Below are 21,430 nucleotides of genomic sequence, written 5' to 3'. Positions count from 1 at the left end.
GCTTTGCTAGGTTTTAAATATATCTTTGTCCCATAGTCATATACAGTGCCTTGCGAAAAGTATCGCCCCCCTCGGAACCTTCTTCGACCTTTTGCCACATTTCAGGCCTCAAACATAAAGATATAAAACTGTAATTTTTTGTGAAGAATCAACAACAAGTGGGACACAATCATGAAGTGGAACGAAATTTATTGGATATTTCAAACCTTTTACAAATAAAAAACTGAAATATTGGGCGTGCAAAATTATTTCAGCCCCCTTAAGTTAATACTTTGTAGCGCCACCTTTTGCTGCGATTACAGCTGTAAGTCGCGCTTGAGGGTATGTCTCTATCAGTTTTGCACATCGGAGACTGACATTTTTGCCCATTCCTCCTTGCAAAACAGCTCGAGCTCAGTGAGGTTGGATGGAGAGCATTTGTGAACAGCAGTTTTCAGTTCTTTCCACAGATTCTCGATTGGATTCAGGTCTGGACTTTGACTTGGCCATTCCAACACCTGGATATGTTTATTTGTGAACCATTCCATTGTAGATTTTGCTTTATGTTTTGGATCATTGTCTTGTTGGAAGACAAATCTCCGTCCCCAGTCTCAGGTCTTTTGCAGACTCCATCAGGTTTTCTTCCAGAATGGTCCTGTATTTGGCTCCATCCATCTTCCCATCAATTTTAACCATCTTCCCTGTCCCTGCTGAAGAAAAGCAGGCCCAAACCATGATGCTGCCACCACCATGTTTGACAGTGGGGATGGTGTGTTCAGGGTGATGAGCTGTGTTGCTTTTACGCCAAACATAACGTTTTGCATTGTTGCCAAAAAGTTTGATTTTGGTTTCATCTGACCACAGCACCTTCTTCCACATGTTTGGTGTGTGTCCCCAGGTGGCTTTTGGCAAACTTTAAACGACACTTTTATGGATATCTTTAAGAAATGGCTTTCTTCTTGCCACTCTTCCATAAAGGCCAGATTTGTGCAGTATACGACTGATTGTTGTCCTATGGACAGAGTCTCCCGCCTCAGCTGTAGATCTGTGCAGTTCATCCAGAGTGATCATGGGCCTCTTGGCTGCATCTCTGATCAGTCTTCTCATTGTATGAGCTGAAAGTTTAGAGGGACGGCGGGGTCTTCGTAGATTTGTAGTGGTCTGATACTCCTTCCATTTCAATATTATCGCTTGCACAGTGCTTCCTTGGGATGTTTAAAGCTTGGGAAATCTTTTTGTATCCAAATCCGGCTTTAAACTTCTCCCGGCAACAGTATCTCGGACCTGCCTGGTGTGTTCCTTGTTCTTCATGATGCTCTCTGCGCTTTAACGGACCTCTGAGACTATCACAGAGCAGGTGCATTTATCACGGAGACTTGATTACACACAGCTGGATTCTATTTATCATCATTAGTCATTTAGGTCAACATTGGATCATTCAGAGATCCTCACTGAACTTCCGGAGAGTTTGCTGCACTGAAAGTAAAGGGGCTGATAATAATTTTGCCACCCACTTTTTCAGTTTTTATTTGTTAAAAAGTTTGAAATAGCCAATGAATTTCGTTCCACTTCATAATTGGGACCCACTTGTTGTTGATTCTTTACAAAAAATTACAGTTTTATATCTTTATGTTTGAGGCCTGAAATGTGGCAAAGGGCGAAACGTTCAAGGGGCCGAATACTTTCGCAAAGGCACTGTAAGAGGAGTGACATTGTAAAGTAAATGTATCTGTATCACAAGTTAATTTTCTGCAAATTGAAGTTTAGCTACGAATTGGTGATTGTCAATGCTTATCATTATCTAACGCAACTATTAGTAAATGTTTGAAATCAAGTTTATTAGAACGTTTGGCTAACTGTAATAACCATAAAGCACCGATAAAGTCTTGCTACTGCCTTTACATGCTTTTTAAGAGCTAACGTAGCAGAAATAAGATCATTTAACTGACTTAAAGTTACACTAAAGAACAATACACTGTTGTTAATTTATCTGTATTCTCCTAGATAATTAATGAAGTACAGTTACATGCTAGTGTGCATATATATTTAACTATGAGGGGCTCAAATGGAAATTGATGACTCTTTTTCTTTCTTTCAGAAATAGGAGTGTGGAGAGCCACGATGGCATGTGCACCCAACCTAATTCCTCAGAATTAAGTAATAGTTACTTAAAAGTTACTTTTCTTTTCCACTGTGCATACAGACAACCAACAGACTGTCACACTATGCTCACTGTAATTGTAAAGGCAGCTTTTATTTCTTTATCCAGGCATTTGGACTTGACTGAACAGTGCTGCACAAGTGCTTTAAGCTTTATATGTTAAGCTATATTTTTATATTGTGGTTTGTAATGTCAACCATTTCTAATGTAATTAACAATGTGGCACTAGTGATTTAAATACCTTTTTTTTATTTTGTAGTGATCAATCTTTTACTTTACAGTGAAGTTTGCCTTTACCTTGAACCACAGCAGTGATTTATTTGTGGAATTTTACACTGGATTGTAAAAGGTGAACTACATTATTTAATTCATCACTTTAAAGATAATGTTAAAAATATTGCCAGTGTTTGTGGTTTATGTAGTTTTTGAAGTTAATGCCCATTTCAATGTGAAATAAAAGGTCTTTCTAAAGCTACATTTGTTGTTTTTTTCTGAAGTAACTATAGGAACATACAGTATTGTAGTCATACAAGACATTGGTAATTTGATAGAATTTGTAATTGATTAAAAGTGTCTATTTGGGCTTTAATCAACATAAATTTTTTCTTAAATGTTACCATACTTACTTGAATGTTGACAAAGGATCAGCAAAATGTAGTTTGTGCTTTTCTTGTGTGTCTTTATGTACTTGTCAATTTTAATCACCATGAAAACACTTCACCAAAATCCTTTTAGATTAATTTATATATTTGAATATATTTCAAATACGTAGTCAAGTGTTTAGTAGGTAATTGAAAATACACTAGGTGCTGTTTAATCTGGGTAGGGTTATTGTAAATTCATTATAACAAAAGTATGATCACAAATTGCAAAGAAAAATAAAACAACTTATTCAATGTAATAATTAAATCAATGTACCTTATATTTACTGCACTGACGTTTTTAAAGTATGAAAACTAAAAACCATACAAGGACATGCAATGTCAATATCTAATTCTAACAGTTTAATCCTATACATAAAATATCTCAATTATATGCCTTATACATATTTCTAAAGTGCTAACTTTTAGGTTTGAATGGTGAACAGAATGCAGAGCCAGGAGTGTGAATTAACAGGTTTTATTTAAAGTATCGAGTACGGTTTCTGAGGGGGAAACCACGTCAAAGTTTGCAGGATGGAGAACGGGTTGGTGGTTTCTGGGAAGGAGCGGGTCCCCAGAGGAAGACAGCAGGCCGGCTAGTGGTGGGGGTCCAGTGATGGTGGGTGTCTGCTCTCGGTTGATGGCAGGAGTGAAGCGGTAGCAGGAGTCATGTTCCAATGGCAGCTGAGGCACAAGAGAAAGGATAAGGACAGGCAAATGTTTGTAATAGACAAACATGTAGTTACGGCATGGTAGATCACAATGAATTATATTAATATATGCGCTTGTACATGAATCTATGCTTCAGTTGAGGACATGTAGTATTAAGTAAACATACTCCTACATGTCAAATTTATCTTAGACAATGTGTATTGTACGCAACACTTTTTAATGATATGTACATTTTGGTAATAAACAGCACTTGTAAATACAGATTGTAACATGTATGTGACTCATCTTAAAACAGACTAATGTGCTGACAGAAGGTCTTCAAATAGATTAGCAGACACAACTACAGTAAGAGGAAGAAAGACATCAGTGTAACAGCATCAACGCATATTCTGGCCCACTGCCCCGCCCGGAGACCTCGTTTCGAAGTTCCACGTTCCCCGCAGCTTTGTCCGAGGGTGAGGTGATGGCTGTGTGGGTGACGGTGATGCTGTGTGGGTGACGGTGATGCTGTGTGGGTGGACGGGTGATGTTGTGGTGGGGTTGGGCGCCGGGGGGGTGATAGGGTATGTGCCTGTCCTTCGGGCACCTCCGTAACGTTGCCCAACTCTCGGGCAGGAACATATTTCAGTATATTCAAGTAAAAGCAGTCTCTGCTTGTCCTGTGCGAATGCGCCACACGAAACTCAGATGTGAGGGGGTAATTTCTAAATCACACGCAGTCCCAAAATTATTCTAATCCCGTGCGAATATAGGGTTTAATATGACTTTGCACCATAGCATTAACTATATCAGGCTTTGATTTTAAGCTAACATTAGCTACCATTACATGTAATGGTAGTGTTAGCTTTCACGGGTTAGGAGGCATGCGCATCGATTAGCAATAACACCACATATGGTTAAAAATAGATCGCCGGGCGAGACCGTTATGCATACCTATTTGTATACCGTACCGTAACGTTAAATATATAGTTGAATCCGTTTATACGGTCTGCATAATGTTAGCCCGCTTAGCTTGGTTAGCAAGGTGCATCTAGCTAGCAAACTGATATTAATTGGGATGCTAACGTTCGCTAACGAAAAACAGTATTTAAAAAAGTTAACGTTACCGAAAAACTGAACTGCCAACTCCTTTGAGAGTCTTGTCGTCCAACCGAAGCGTCGAACAAGACATTATTAGGCGCGACCAAAGTGTCAAAGTCACTCGAAGAAAGCTGGTCAAACTCCAAAATGAAGTTGACGTGGCCTAAACCTTCTTGTCATGATTGACAGACTGCGAACTGTCAATCACATCATAGCCACGCCCTAAAACACCCTCTGCTTTATCACCGATTTTAAAATCAACGGAGACCATAATTCAAAAATGAACATCATTCTGTGTTGCAGAAGACTTAAAACTAGCGATTGAGACCATAAACTCTTCAATAAAATGTGAACTGAGGTAATAAATCAAGTGAGAAGTGGGTCACTTTCTCACAGACTTCTACAGAAACCGACCTCCTTTGGGCAACCGCACGCGTGTCCCCTGCTGAAATTCAGATAGAATGCAGGTTTAAGGCACTTCCGCATTTGCATGCACTTTCGAAACCGGATGGGCTGTCCACTAATAATATACAGTCTATGATTTGACGCGTGTTGTCTTATTGTTGCGTGCTGTGGTTTATTTGCACGTGTTGTCTTATTTGTAACGTGTTGTCTTATTGTTGCGTGCGGTTGTGGTTTATTTGCACGTGTTGTCTTATTTGCACGTGTTGTCTTATTTGCACGTGTTGTCTTATTAGTGCGTGCTGTGGGTTTATTTGCACATGTTGTCTTATTGTTAGCGTGCTGTGGCCTCTCAAGGGCCACCGTACTATTGCCCACTTCCTTATCAAACATGAGAGAGGGAGAAAGAACGCCGATGAAAGAGAAGCGAAAAAACAGAGGTGGAGAAAAAAAGATGGAGAATGGCAGAAAGAAAATGTATTGTGGTGGGGTGCTACTTTTCTTCTGTCGATAAAAATAGGTCGAGATTCTCCATTTGTGATTTTAAAAAAGGGCACAACTACACCCCCACCCCTAAGAAGATTAAGAAATCTTAAAGAAAGTGCAAATGTGCATGTTTTTTTATTTTATTCATAGTTATGTTACATTTATTGTATTATTACTTAGTCAGTATTGTCTATAATATTATACTATTGTTTAACATACACATTTTTATTAATTGGACTCATATTTGCTTTAGTAAATTTGTTTTTAATGGCAAGTATGTGTAATGATCGGTATCGGTGAAATTGTAACTAAAAATCGGGTATCGTTTGAATTAAAAAAGTTTTGGTGTCGCCCATCTCTAATCATCACACTATTTCTAACTTCACAGTTAAAAAAAGACGGACAGACACAGAACAGAAAGGGGGTATTCTTTATTATGTGTGTATGTTTCCTCTATTGCACTACCATTACTGGCTGAGATTCAAACTGTGAACCACAGGGACATTAAAGAGAGACATTACCTCTATTCGAAAATAAAATAAATCTGTTACGATATTTTGAAGATTTCCGTGATGGTCAGCACGTTTTTTAAACTAATGTATTTCAATGGGAAGCATTGGTGATACAGCACACATCTTTCTGCCATTTGGGCTGCAGCAGAGAACCTGGATACAGCTTTGCTATTATTTGTATTTTTAGCCCAATAACCGCTGTTTTAATAAAAATGTATTCCCCAGATCTTATCACGGTTTATATGTATTTATTGGGAAGCTGGATTGCTTTGTTATTTATTGATATTTTTAAAACTATAACACTACATCTATCAACCTGTATGTTATCATGGTATTAATTTCTTTATTTTAATAATATTTCGGTCTTATTAACGGTGAAATATTACAGTTAGACCGAACACTACAATATGATCAGATAGGGCGCTTTCAAAGTCCATATCCCACAATGCAATGAGGGCATTCATATGAGAGAATCGGACAGCGATCAGCGGGTCTTTAATGACAGTATCGCTTCATTGTACATATTTAATCAGTGGTTTAGTCACCAGCAACAACAACGTTGCTCAGCTTTGTTCCAGTAAGTTATACATCGTAACAACATTTAAAAAAATCAGCTTCAGAACTCCGAACCTCCTATGGCGCCATTTTGATGCTACAAAGCAATCACCTCCCGTTAGCATCCCATTGACTCCCATTCATTTTGACGTCACTTTGACAGCGAATAACTTTACATCTGAAGCGTTTAAAAACTCTATTTGTCCGTTGTTTATTTCTAAAGAAACACGACAATGTATAAAAGGCTCCATTACCTTGTACCTCACGTTATAGCTCCGTAGCAGACGCTTTTATTAAAATAGGCTAACAATTGTGTCATAACCACGAGACTTACTGTCACATAGTAGAGGAATTACCGTATAGTACAGGAGAAGCTCACAGGCAGTTTCGACTTACATGAGCTGTTTAGTTTTAATTACTAATGTTAACTAGCATGTTAGTGATCAGTAATTAGCCTGTGTCTATGTTATCTCCTTACATATACCTCGCTCTCCGTCTCTGTAAGATTGGGAATGATTGAGATTTGTCTTGGCACAGCTACCAGAAGACTTACGACCGTTGCCACGTCCATCTACATTGTCTCTCTCAGTTGGAGGCTGTGCAGTAAAGCTAACGATCGACCGGAAAAGAGCTTCTAATATCCTTCACTGGTCTCTGTCCAGAGCAACGGGGTCTGTTGGTCCAGTTTATATACTGTCTATGGACTTGAGAGTGGATTTTTGTCACCGCCCCGGCTGCTCCCGCCTCCTCTCATCCACTTTACAGGCAAAGCACAGTTCATCTCGAACGAGCCTGATGACAGACCAATGACTGACCTCAGTCTACTTTATTAACTCTTTCCTCTCTGCACCGTCACATATTTGTTCTCTTGTTAGGTTACAGCAACACTTTGACTTGTTTGATGGTCATTGTTATATTATATATCAGACATGGGGGGACTCGAGTCACATGACTTGAATTCAGACTTAGAGTCGAGCAAATTTTAGGATTTGAGACTTGCTTGATTAACATTCATAAAAGACCAACTTGACTTTGACTTGATATTCATGACTTGAGACTTGGCTTAGACTTGAGTCAAATGACTTGAACTGACTTGATTTTCTGTTTAATAAATATATATTTTCCCCCTCTGATATTGAGGAGTTAACTTTACGATTTTAGTGCTGTTGCACTAAATACTGACCACCCGTGTGCCAGACTGCCAGTTCATTTTTACATTAATCTAAAATTAAACACTGCAGTTGTGGAGCCGTCTGTCATAGTGTGATTGGTTGTGTCGGTGGCATTGATTCTTAATTTCCCACGAAGTTGATCGCGGTTACGTGCCAGTTAAACTTTTCATCTCCAATCCTATCTGTATTTGTGAGAAGTGGCGCTGTCCTGAGTTGAAAGGTAGCCTATAGTCTAGGCTACTTTACGACTTATTACGACATGGGTGTGTGTTGTCGGCTGCTGTCCATTTCCTAAGGTTCTGAAATGCAAACACTTTTTTAAAGGGTGTGCGCGTGTGAACCCCACGGAGGAAAACCTAAATCAGCGCCTATGTCCCTCTGCACAGAAAATAATAAAGTTTGGCTATAAGGATTACACATTTGACCAGGCAAAGAAAAAAAACGACGTCAGTTTGCAAGGTCTGCAGTAGCCTACAAAAATTTCCGGCGTCGAATTTCATCAGACACTTAAAATCGGGAGAGATTCTGGTTCCAGTCCCCATATTCAGCTGAACCACTATTTGGACGTTTGTGATGGACAGAACTCCCTTCAGGTTTTGGCCATGAATTAGCACACCCTCTCCTCTTTGTTCAAGGTTCAACACAAACTGCTCTCTCTCTCTCTCTCTCTCTCTCTCTCTCTCTCTCTCTCTCTCTCTCTCTCTCTCTCTCTCAAACACACACACACACACATGCAGACGTAAGTATGTGAATAAAGCTAGGCACACATACAAAACACTGTACTCTCACAGCACATGCACATTCACTCACCAATATTAATAACTTTTCACTCACTCTTTCTTAAACACGCCACATTCACTCACAAATACACTGACAAATATCAACATATACTTTCCATTCCATGTGATAAGCAAAGGTGGTGGGATTCAGCTACTTTAAAGAATATGTTTTGTTCTTTAAGAGAAGGAAAGGTTAAAGGATGTGTTTCTGTCTCATAAAAGTGAGGCATGTTTGAAGAATATTATTTGACTTAGGAACCATTATACTTGAATTGTTTGAAGGAATTTCCTGATTTGATGTCATGTTTGAGGCATATTGAACAATGTTGATTTATTGTTGGCCTAATATCAGTTTTAGGCTGTGCTTTTTATCTGTGTTGATTTAAACTCTTCAGATGTAGTGGGGCGCAATGTCTTTTGAATATTGAGTAAAAATGCAAACTCCTGCAGTTCATAACCACTGTCTTTAGCTTGTTTAAAAATGGAAATGTTGGTATGACTTGACTTGTGACTTGCTTGACCAAAGCTATGACTTGACTTGACTTGACTTGACTTGCTTGATTGTCACAAGAAATGACTTGGACTTGCTTGAGCCTTGCCCATGTGTGACTTACTCCCCATCTGTTATATATGTATTATACTTTTTATATGTGTTATATATATATATATATATATACAGCTATATTTGGTACAGGATAGTTAAATGTGTATGTAGATGTCTCTGTGTTCAGCTTTATGTCTGATTCTGTCTTCCTGTAAGAGTTTGTTTCCTAGGATGGTGACGACATGTCCGGCCTTACTCTGTCTCTGATTGGCTTACCTTGATATTCTCACCCTAACTCTAACCAATCTCACTCCTCATGCCAACATCTAACCAATCCTACTGAGAGAGGCAACAAGTACTAGCCAATCAGAGGCACCAAATATAGCTGCATATATATAACATATATGAATAGTAACAATGACCAACAAACGAAGGCAAAGTCAAAGGTTTTCTGTAGCTTAACAAGAGTATGTGACGGTGAGGAAGAGTTAATAAAGTAGACTGAGGTCAGTCAGTGTCGGTACACGATCCGTTCTGCACATCCGCCCTATCAACACACCCATGTGGGGCCCATATAGGTTGGATATGAGCTGGTGAGTTAATTTTGTCCGGGGGGAACCCAGGTTTCTCCTTTTAAATCAATACAGCCATAACAATTCATGTAAAAATATGGTATATGGTGAAAGTGCTTGAAATGTAACAAGTTTGTAACATTGTGTGGGAATAGCAGGTGCAGTAAGACAACATTCCTGCACACAGACACCTACACTCAGACACAGACACACACACATACTTAGGAGGACACAGTTTCATAGCACCTACAATTACTACACTCGGACCCAAATATGTAATAGGTGTATGTAGGGGGCCATCTGGTGGCGGAAATCGGGCAGCACATTCTCAAATGTCGATGCAGCACCTACGGATAGTGATTATTTATATATATATATATATATATATATATATATATATATATATATAGAAGTTATAATAAATAATGATATTTTAATATATCATTTAATATGATATAATGTGCAGAATGGATCGTGTACCGACAGTCAGTGCTCTGTGTGTGTTTATCTGATCAGTAAAGATGGCTGCTGCTTCCTCTGCTGCTCTAACTGAACTCTTACTGCTTTATCTAATTTATAATCAGTTCTTTTAACTGCAGAATGACTTGGAGTAAAAACTCAACACTATCAATTATGTTTTTGCTTAATCATTCCAGTAAGATTAATTATGAAGCTTGTTTCATAGTTCAATGTTGTGTAACTTGGCTCGGAGCCAAAACAACAGCAAACAAGCAACACTATCCTCAAATCATAGTCATAATATCTGCTTCTATAGGTCATCTCACCATTGTGACGAAAAGAGAGCTGAGCCAGAAGGCAAAGCTCTCGATCTACCGGTCAGTTTTCGTTCCTACCCTCACCTATGGTCATGAAGGCTGGGTCATGACCGAAAGAACGAGATCCAGGGTACAAGCGGTCGAAATGGGTTTCCTCAGGAGGGTGGCTGGCGTCTCCCTTAGAGATAGGGTGAGAAGCTCAGTCATCCGTGAGGAGCTCGGAGTAGAGCCGCTGCTCCTTCGCGTCGAAAGGAGCCAGTTGAGGTGGTTCGGGCATCTGGTAAGGATGCCCCCTGGGCGCCTCCCTAGGGAGGTGTTCCAGGCACGTCCAGCTGGGAGGAGGCCTCGGGGAAGACCCAGGACTAGGTGGAGGGATTATATCTCCAACCTGGCCTGGGAACGCCTCGGGATCCCCCAGTTGGAGCTGGTTAATGTGGCTCGGGAAAGGGAAGTTTGGGGTCCCCTGCTGGAGCTGCTACCCCCGCGACCCGATACCGGATAAGCGGACGAAGATGGATGGATGGAATGTTCCTCTAATACAGTGACGCTTTAATTAAAAAGGCCTCTGAGCTGTTCCCTGCTGAACTGAACATGTGTAAAGAAAGAGAAGGTGCTGTGCTGCCACCTGCTGGCTGTCTGACTCAACTGATATGATGCTCTCATCCAAAGAGAGGTTTACATCTCATTGTAAAATAGTCTGTTTTTCATGTGAACATTTGTGCAGGAATGTGAATGTATAAAACGTACAGTTTAAATACAAAAATATGTGCCAAGAGGGAAGATAGTAAGGATGTGTGACCTGGATGTGTCAGTGCTTCAGGTGACGGTTCAGATAAAAAAAAGGTTTCATTTCTCTGGAACAGACATGTTGTTGACATTCAGCTGTCAGAGTTTGGTTTGACTTCACGTATTAACCTTCTAGATGTGTTCTCATCAACGTGACAATCTGCTAGAAGAATTGGGATGTATCCATGGAAGTGGGTTGTGTCCCGTCTCATGGCTTGTATCCTGTGAAAAACACATTTAAAGTAGCAAATGGATCTCAATTTGAGATGTTTGTCTCGTTGTAGCTGCAGTTACCTCAGCTACCTCAGTGAGAGTAGAGGACCTCTGGTTCTGCTGGAGACTCTGAACACAAACAGTCTTTACATCATTATTATTAGACACCTCATACATGATTGGCCGGTTCAGGTCTACCTCAGTGAGGAGTAGAGGACCTCTGGCTCTGCTGGAGACTCTTACTTACTTTATTATTAGACACCTCATACATGTGTAGCTAAGCAGTTCATTTACATTTTCATTAGCCATGTAAACAGCATGGTGGGAATGTTTTTTTATTAGAATGGAGGACAAAACCACAGTATTTTGTACATGTAAACATAGTCAGTGTTTTGTCCTTTTGTAGTTATATCTTTTTATAGGAATAGCTCATTATATTTCTACATCTTATTCTCTTCCTTTCAGTCTCATTTTCTGTAAGTACATGTGTGCATGTAAAAGTAGTCACTGTTGGTTGGGTAGTGTGTAGATTGTGTACGTTACCGTATAACACCAGTGTGTAACAGTGATGTGTAGAAGCGACTGTCTGCAATTGTTTGCAGAAATAGTACGATACACGCTGTCTGCATGTCTTGACCAGAGCACGTTCAGTAAACATCATTGATAATGAAATATCAGTTGTCTGTGTACTGCTAGTATATGGAAACGTCACAATTTTTCTTCATCACCATGAAGTGATGGAGACAAAGAAGAGGAGCTGTACCTCTCTTTTTTATTTGATGTCTTTGATCACAGAAGTTTCAAAGTCCACTAGTTAAAGGGAAATACAGTTTAAATGTTCAGTTTTTTTTTTCTTCTTAACACTTGTTGCTGCTGTGAGGGCTGATAAGAAAACGCACTTCATGTGAAATGGACTTCACACCTACGGAGCGGCTAAAGTAGAAGCAGACTTGTTAACCACAAGAGGAAGAAGTCACGATGTGAAAATGTCAGGGTGTCACGCAGACCATGAATTATTACAACTTAAAATATAAATGTGAATCAAAATGTAGATAAGATTCATAAAATGTAAAATGTTTGTCACAACAAGGAAACCAAATCAATAACAGTATGTTTAAGGCCCAGTTCAGACCAAAGAACATTCAGGAAATGATCGCCGTGCTTGAAGCCGGCTGAAAAGCTACCAACGTCATACAGTCGACACGTCTTTGAAAGGAACTCTGGGAGATGAAGTCTCAGAGGCCCGACTGAAATTACATCTAAGGCCAAAGCTGCTGCTAGAAACAAATTAACTCAAATCTTACGGACAATAACTTTAAAGCATATATTTTGCACATATTCTTATTTTGACCGTAACACACTAAAACACAAAGGCAAATTACTTTAATGTGAAAACCTAGTTGGCATTCGGTGGCATTCTTGATGTGTAGTTTACACCGTTTATTTTAGACTCTTTCTGATCCCCTTTTCAGTGGTTTAACAGAGGTGGTGTTGTGTTCACTTACTTGCAACTAAACTGCTGCGACCTACATAGAGAGAGTTTTCTTTGTTTCAAGATTATTAGAATCTGCCTTGGCCAAAATATAGTACGCGGCCAACATACTTACACCAATATAACCTCATGTTAATAAACCATCTCACGTTATGCATGCTTGTGTAAGTATGTATCTCTATGCATGAGGTACTGTATGCATGTAACACTGCCAGTCAAAGAGGAAGGAGGAAGAGTTTTACTTGATGCGGATATACACTGAAAAATAAGTCAAGACCTCATTTCACCAACAGTTAGGATGGAGGACACATCTCTACTCTGGCTGCTCTGTAAGTAAACTGTGTTTCTGAAAAATATCAGCTGTTAGAAATAGGGATCAACCGATACTGAATTTTCAAGGCCGATACAGATTATTAGTAGTTAATGTAACCGATGTTTGGAACTGATTTGTATTTACAGTTAAAATGAAAGAAATAAATACAAGATGAAAGGTAAACAGGTTTTACAGTTTAATTATGATAATGTCATTTTGAAAGATTGAGTAAATGATATAAAGCCTGTTTTTAGCGTGTTCTTTTCATTTATTGTTTAAACTTTCACCGAACCAAACTCCAACTAACCAAAGTGTCTTATCTCTTCAGTTCTGACCTCACTGCTGAGCTGCCCAACAAACCAAGGTCGTGTACACTGTTTTCTTGATAGAAAACGTTGTGTTTAGAGTACTTTTAGAATGTGTGGAGGGCTATGGTGAGTGTTCAAATAGAGTTTTTGATCATTTAGAAGCCAGATGTCTCATTTATCAAAACATGCGTAGAACAAGTTTTAATTGTGTGTGTTAAAAATATTTGTAGGAACAAAAACCGCACATGAACAACGATACATCTCACCTACATCTAAATCCGCCGGCTTGTTCACACTCATTAACATATAGAAACTCCCCAGAATACCAGATATGGTTACCCACATCCCTTTGAAACTCGGAGTGGCTTTAATGTAGAGATACTTGTTGTGGGCAAAAGTAGAAAACGAGAAAGATAAAGATGAAAAACATCACACACAATGAGGTTAAAATAATGGAGAGTCCTGGGAGCAAACATGAAGGAAGGTTTCCCAGCTTAGATCAATTATTGCAAGAGTAAAGAAAGGAGCCGATTCCTTACATTTCCCAGATAATTCATGTGAAGTATCAGAGGCCCAGCCATGCTTTGTCACAGTAGCAGTGATTGTCACAGTAACTTTGATATGTTATATTTTGTATTAAAGGTGCTCTAAGCGATGTTGGGTGACGTTACTTCTTGTTGACGTTCACAGTATTTTTAAACAAAACGAGACTAACTCGCCCTCCCTCCTCCTCATCCTGTCCCCTCTCCCTCCCTTTCGCGCTTCGGCGCACTAACTCCCCCCATCCCCAAATCCTTGTTGTCCATGTGTTGAGGGGACAGGCAGCTAGCGGATAGTGAGGAGATGTTTGCTGTATGTGACAAAAAATGTTGTAGCCCAAAAACACATGACATCGCTTAGAGCACCTTTAACATGTCATGCCACTAAGTAGCCCCATCCCACACAGAATTACATGACCCCCATTTAAAAGTCATTTCATTCACAGCTTCCCGTCCAATGTTGCCACAAAACATACTCTACTGTGCACAAAATAAAGAATAAAGAAAACATTTCACAGCAGCCACAACACAATAGTGTAACCCCATACATTGTCAACTAAACATTTTGTACCAAAATTACAAACACAAAAAATTGGTAAAACTTTACAATTATGGTATTACATGATGGTACATGAATTGTCATGACTTAATGCATGACTTCATTCATTAAAAGCATGACTTCATGCATGTAGTACTTCATGAACTATCAATAATGTACAAGGATTAGTAGTATCTCATGCATGACTTAATGCAGCAACAATATGTTAATTCATGCATGGAATGAGGTATTTCAATCATCATCACTTCTGATTTATTAATGATATGCATGTATTCTTCAAAGGTAAATATGTAGTTAAAGTGACAGGCTAAAGAAACTGAATTGTAGTGTTGTAATCATGATTAACTAAATATGACTTCGTGTTTGTGGCACTTTAAATAAAGTGCTGACCTGCTCCATCTTTAAAATTCACAAATAAGGCATGGGTAATGATGGCATATGCAGGTATCATCTTTGTGAAAAAGAAGGACTTTGTAAAAAAATTGTCAAGACATTTCTTTTGTTCAGACACAAAAGTTGTGGTAGGTGTGCATTGGCACTGCCCTCACAATTCGATTCGACATTTACGTTACCAGGTAACGATTTGATTCAATTCGATTCTACGATGAATTGCGATGCATCAAAATTATACTGCACACAAGGCAAATTTTTCATCAGTCATCAGTCATCAGCTATCCTGTTAAGATTCGGCTGAAATTCCATGCTTTTGGTCTAAACGACATACCCAAATTAAACGTGGTATAGCTCCCACTTACTTTGACACTCTGGGGTGTGCCTGACATCATTGGAAAGGAAACACTCTCAATTTTTTGTTACAAGTGTCAGGGTGATTCTAGGCCGCTACTGACACAGAGTTACAGAGGCTAGAATGGAGGTTTTTCATTTCCGTCCAAGTCATACATCTGTAAAATGATCAAAATAAAATACTGTAAACACATCTGGTGATATATAGATACACCCAGGCCATAGCAACATGTCTCAGGTTATTATAGAAAAAATCCAGATGCCAAAAGACTCAATGATTGATTTTTCTACAGAAATGTCTGTCCGTTTTGCTGTCATCGGCTTGTCCGCTTTCATTGGCCATATCAGAGGCAAACCTGAACAGATTGGCTCATATGAGATGTCTATCAAAAGCATAGAAGCTAAGGTATTCGATGACGCCCACTTGGAGCATGTAGCATGTATTTGGAAGATTTAATGCTTTAAAGTTATAAAACGCTTATGAGTGGAAGTTTTATCGAGGTTACAGTGACGCAGTGTCCCTTCAACGGGACAGTGATCCTTGAGAGGATATTGAACAACAGATTTTATTGGCTGCTGTGTGTGTATTATCACTCTCCTGTATCTTTGATACAGAAGTAATTGAAACTTTACAACTTTATTGTCCACTCAAGGCCAGAAAATAAACAGTGACATAATCGATTATGGCACTTTGCGCACGTGAAAGCTGAATCGTGCATGCCCCGCATTGCAATGCATCGCCGAATCGATTATTGTTGACACCACTAAAAGTTAGCAAAAGTAATATTTTAAAATATCCTATTTAAGTGAACATTGTTCTCAAGCATTATTGTTTAGGTGCTTTATGTTGTTTTAAATGAAGAAACTATTAAATGCATCTGCATTATCCTGTATTTTGTGTCAATTTAGTGACCTCAGTATCATTTTGCCAACGTACTCCTTTAATTCTTCATGCATTTCATTTTATGCCCCCATTAATCATATCTTATTTATCAATGTTAAAGATGGACCAGGTCAGCACTTTATTTGAAGGGCTACAAACATGAAGTAATGAAGAAGTAATATTTAGTTAAAAATGATTACAGCAGTACAATTCTTCAGAATGTATGTACACTACTGTCACTGGTAATTTTTTTGAAGAAGACATGAACATCATTAATAAATCAGAAATCATGATTATTGAAATACCTTAATTGATACATTAATTAACGTATTGTTCCTGCATTCAGTCTTGCATGAGATACTATTAATCCTTGTACACTACTGATAGCTCATAAAGTTCTACATGAAAAATGTAATGCTATTAATGCATGAAGTCATGATGATAATTCATGTGGCATTATTACAAAGTGAAGACCTCAAAAGTGTTACCAAAATATGTAATAAATAAATATATGTCACTACCAGACAGAGAATCATCGATACAACAGCAGTTCTTCCTTTTAGCCCATGCTTGTTCTAAAAAGTATAAAAAAATGTTTTATGTTTAAACAACCAAACTAACAGATGTATATCCTGCCTCATCTCTTTTACTTTAACTTTGTTAAATAATTGCAATCTTAAATCATGATAATATCGACAATATGAAGCAAAATGAACTTCATTTTCAATTTCATTGAGATCACATAAATAACACAGTCTGTCTTCCTGGTGCCCGACCAACGTCCTGTTTCCATATATGAGGGAGTATTCCAGACCTGAACTGATCACACACACATCTTTTCACCTTGGACAGATTCAGTTTTACATTTGTCTTAATACCAAACAAATCTTTTATCAAACTAGAAGTTCTAAGTTTTGGTTTGTTCTAAATCTCAGCAGCCCATTTCTCTTTAAACTGGTGAAACATTCTTCTCCCTCCTCCCTCCAGTCTCTCTGACTGTGAGTCCCAGCAGATCTCAGATGTTTAAAGATGAATCTGTCTCTCTGAGCTGTGAGGGAGGACGACAGCTCTGCTGGATGGACTCTGAGGAGGAACACAACCAGAGAAACCAGGACTCAGTGTGGAGATGGCTGGGGAAAAACTGCTGGTTCTTCCTGTAAAATCAGCTTCATGATTCCAGGGGACAGTGGAGTGTACTGGTGTGAGTCCAGAGAGGGAGCAACCAGTAACAGCATCACCATCACTGTCACTGGTAAGATCAGACTGTGGAGTCAGTATTGATGAAGCTGTGTGTGAATGGATGACATGCTGTAGTTTGTCTCTGTGTTGAGGTGGACCAGTGATCCTGCAGAGTCCTGTCCTCCCTGTGATGGAGGGAGAAGACCTCACTCTGACCTGTAAAACAAAGACGTCCTCCAACCTCCCAGCTGGTTTCTATAAAGATGGCTCCTTCATCAGGAATGAGCCTGCAGGTCACATCACCATCCACCATGTTTCCAGGTCTGATGAAGGCTTCTACACGTGTCACATCAGCAGTGTTGGAGAGTCTCCATCCAGCTGGGTCTCTGTCACAGGTGAGGAGGTTACCTTTGATTTCAGGAGATCATTCATCCAGATATTCACCTGACAGCTGATTCTCTCTACAGAGAAACCCTCCGACAACGAGCCCTCCTACGAGCTCTCTGCCCCCTGACACTTCAACTCCGCCCCCCTGACACCACAGACCCACCAACCTCTGCAGCTCCGCCCCTGACACATCAGCTCCACCCCGGCCTCAGACCCCCTCCCTTTTGTGATCAGACTGGTCGTCCCACCTGGTGGTGTTCTGTCCGTACTGTATCTCCACTTTCATCATGGTGTCTTTATATCGACACAGAGAAACAGGTAACACTCTGAATCATTCACTGATCTTACAATCAATCAATCAATCAATCAATCTCACACCACCACTCTGGTGTTGATCAGTTAACAGCTGATCAATTATCTACATTTTCTGTCCAACCTGCTCTGACTGTAGGAAACCTGCCTGTCTCCGTGTTGATGACCCCTCCCACCCAGGCTGAGGAGGGATTGGATGAAGACGATGATAATGTCATCACTGCTGTCACCACAGAGCATCTCTTCTGAACTGATCTGAAAAGCTCAATTGTTCTCATAGATTAGAAACAGTGGAAGCCTCAGAAAGCTTCCCTGTGGATCTCCACATGTTCTAGTTTGACCTGTAGATGGAGGGTGTTAACCAATTTAGTTTTTAGTCCAAAGATTTGCGATGAAAAGAGTTAAACGTCAAGCTACTTGTAATGCTCCAGCCCGCAGCGTTTTGAAACCTGTTAGTTTACACCAGTGAGATGAGACGGTGTATCCTCTACATTGAGATGACTCTGGGGTGCTCGTTGAGCCTCCGCTAAATTTCTGCCATTTCCAACAGCTGACAGTTTGAAACATAGAAATAAAATAGATCATTTCATTTCTATAGTTTGCAGCTGATTTGACTGTTCCCAAACCAGCCTCTGAAAACATAACCAGCTGAGTCCCAGTGACACCATCAGCTTGTTTTAGTCGAGCTGAAACGGTTCTTGGGAAGTAAAGGTTTCTTCTCATTGCAAACTTTTGCTCTGAACTGGACTTTAGATGAAGATAGTTGTTCAGGTTCTGCTGTTAGTCGTGTGGTTGTTCATGTCTTAGATGTCAAGTTTTTAATCTCTTCAGATCAAATAAAATAAAATGATGAGCATCTTTTCTCTCTGTGCTTTGTTCCAATGTGATCATAACTTCACTCCTCTCATATCCAACAGCCTGTTTCCTTGTGCGCGACATGTGACATAGTCGTATATACAGAGGAAGGAGGAGGCTGTTACTGGCTCTCCAACAGCTGTTGTTCGTCACCAAGAGAAAAACCTCACCAACTCTGACATCACATTCAACATGGCTGCTCCGAGCATCAACAGTAGTGAGAGCTGTGTGAATATACTGTTTATTATCACTTCTGTTTTATATCTTGGTTGGTTGACACCTTGTTGAGTGACATTTTGCAGGTGAAGGCCCTGGAGGCCCCTCACATTTTGGGCCCCTGGGCATTTACCCCGGTAGGCATGTTCAGTAATCCATGCCCACTGTTTAAAGTGATGGTTCGGAGTAATTTCACCCTAGGGTCCTTTGCACCATGATCTCGAGCCAAACACCCCCAGAAGCTTTTTTCACCTGGTCGAACATTGGGAGCGTTTTGTAGCGCGTAGCTTTATCAGCTGAATAGCAGGCCAGCAGAGGCTAATGGATCGGAAGTGTCTCTTAACATTACCCCACTAATAATGCCCGAAATGATACCAAACGTCTACAGTAGTACAAATAGGTTATGCACTCATAAAACGATGGATTGTAAAATTTGTAAGTACACCAGAAGTTTATGTAAATAACACTTGCCTGCTGGCTTCTGCTCTCTGCTGCTGCTGCTAAACAGACCGGGTCAAAATTGACCCGGAGAGGACAACAAGTGCATGGTCGACGGGAGGAAAACACAAGGAGTAAGAGGGAAGATAGGAAGGATGGGGGCGCTGGCGGTGTCACGTGGCTTCAAATGACAGTTTAGATAGTGAAAAAACTAACTTACTTGTTGCTGCCCTTCAGAGTTTGGTTTGACTTCATGTATTAACTTCTAGCTGTGTTCTCATCAACGTGACCATCTGCTCGAAGAATTGGGATGTATCCATGGAATGTTTGTGTACCATCTGATGGCTTGTATGTTATGAAAAGTTGCCGCGAAAAATGAAAAGCAGTCAAGAGTGTAACAGTGAATATGTCTAGTGTGGAAGAACATGCTGTATATCTGCTCATAAGGAGCTAAACAATACGGCCTGAAGATTTCTGTAACTTTTAAACTTGTACAGACTGTATCTTCACTGACTACAGAATCACACCTCAGACGCCTCTGCCCTGTAGCTGTTTGTGATTGGTGTAAAGTTTCCAACCGCTGGCTGATGTTGCAGCTGTTTATAGTCTGCAGTGTGTTTTGTTCTCTGTTCTCTTTTATTTATATAGCGTGGATCGGTTAGCCACAACCAGAACAAATGTTCCATCTGTCAGAGATGTGAAACCCACAGAACCACACGAGGAAAACAACCGCTGACACCAGAGTTTATTGATCCTGCACAGAAACAAGTACATAAATACAATGTAAATATCAGTTAATAGTTATTATCATTAGACTCTGTTCAGTAGATATTTGCTGGTTGTTGTGCAACGTATGAAACACTTACAGAGGAACAAATCTAAGAATTAAATAAGAAGCATTTGTTTGAACGAAATACATCTAAAGAATGCAAACATGCTTAAAGGGGTGATTACCGGGTGCAAAACCGATTTTACCTTGTCATAGTTGAATAATGACAGTTTACTGGGAAAATAGGACATACATAGAACCTCTAAATCCCATTGACACCTCTTTTCTCTGCAATTCTCACAATTTGATACTGCCTCTGAAAACGGGGCGAGTCTCAAAAGCCCCATAGCTGACGTCAACTATGCGCTCCTCCTCATTTGGCTCTAGTCTCTCTCTTAGTCACCACCAACATTTACATAAGTTACACAACTGATCCGAGGTCAGCTTAGTCTTCTGAATAGGTCGGGCAGATCTCAAGGAGTTCAGCTCCCCTCTTCCTGCTAGCTATATGCCCGGTGTGTGTGAGTGAGAGCCGCGGTTAGCCAGCAATCTCTTACCACAGGTTCCAGTTAATGTTTTAATGTGTGTAATTATAATGTGTTGAGTTATTTATACAAACGATTGGGGAAATGAACGCCTATTGTCCGCGTTAGAGCCTGCGGCTGGATGCAGCTCTATCAATGAGAGCTAGCTAGCCTCCTCTTAGAATTCCTCTGAAATTCACAAATATTCATTAACATGAAATCGGACACTGTTGTTCGCTTTATATGACATTTAAGGGAGACGTTGTATAAATGGTGTGACAAAATTTAAACTGTAAACATACTTTAATTATGAAAATGAAGCTAACTATCCCTGATTTGTAGCTACACATAGCTAGGATTGAAGGGACAGTCATAGCTAAGAAACCCTACTGTTAACAAAAATTCATTAACTTGAAATCGGACACCGTTGTTAGCTTTATAAAACATTTAGGGAGATGTTGTATTAGTGGTGACAAAATTCAAACTGTAAATATAATCTAATTGAAGCCTGTGGTAAGAGATTGCTGGTGTAACAAGCTCGCTGACCGCTCTCACTCACATACACCGGGCATTTAGCTAGCA

General features: G+C 39.8%; 2 long non-coding RNA genes and 1 pseudogene across 2 annotated transcripts; 2 read left to right on the top strand and 1 right to left on the bottom strand.

The window, feature by feature from the left end:
• The window catches only part of LOC120572864, a 642,621-nt pseudogene that overhangs the window by 24,873 nt on the left and 596,318 nt on the right, over positions 1-21,430 (bottom strand).
• LOC120573038 lies at positions 13,039-17,219 on the top strand. Its single transcript, XR_005641611.1, has 3 exons — positions 13,039-13,151; positions 13,464-13,499; positions 17,156-17,219. It is a non-coding gene; the product is annotated as an uncharacterized LOC120573038 (long non-coding RNA).
• Positions 18,007-18,907, top strand: LOC120573013. Its single transcript, XR_005641587.1, has 2 exons — positions 18,007-18,052; positions 18,186-18,907. It is a non-coding gene; the product is annotated as an uncharacterized LOC120573013 (long non-coding RNA).

This window comes from Perca fluviatilis, chromosome 14 (genome assembly GCF_010015445.1).
Source record: "Perca fluviatilis chromosome 14, GENO_Pfluv_1.0, whole genome shotgun sequence".
Classification (NCBI taxonomy): Eukaryota; Metazoa; Chordata; class Actinopteri; order Perciformes; family Percidae; genus Perca; species Perca fluviatilis.
The sequence above is the reverse complement of the archived record's forward strand: the minus strand, read 5'-3'. Positions and strand labels throughout refer to the sequence as shown.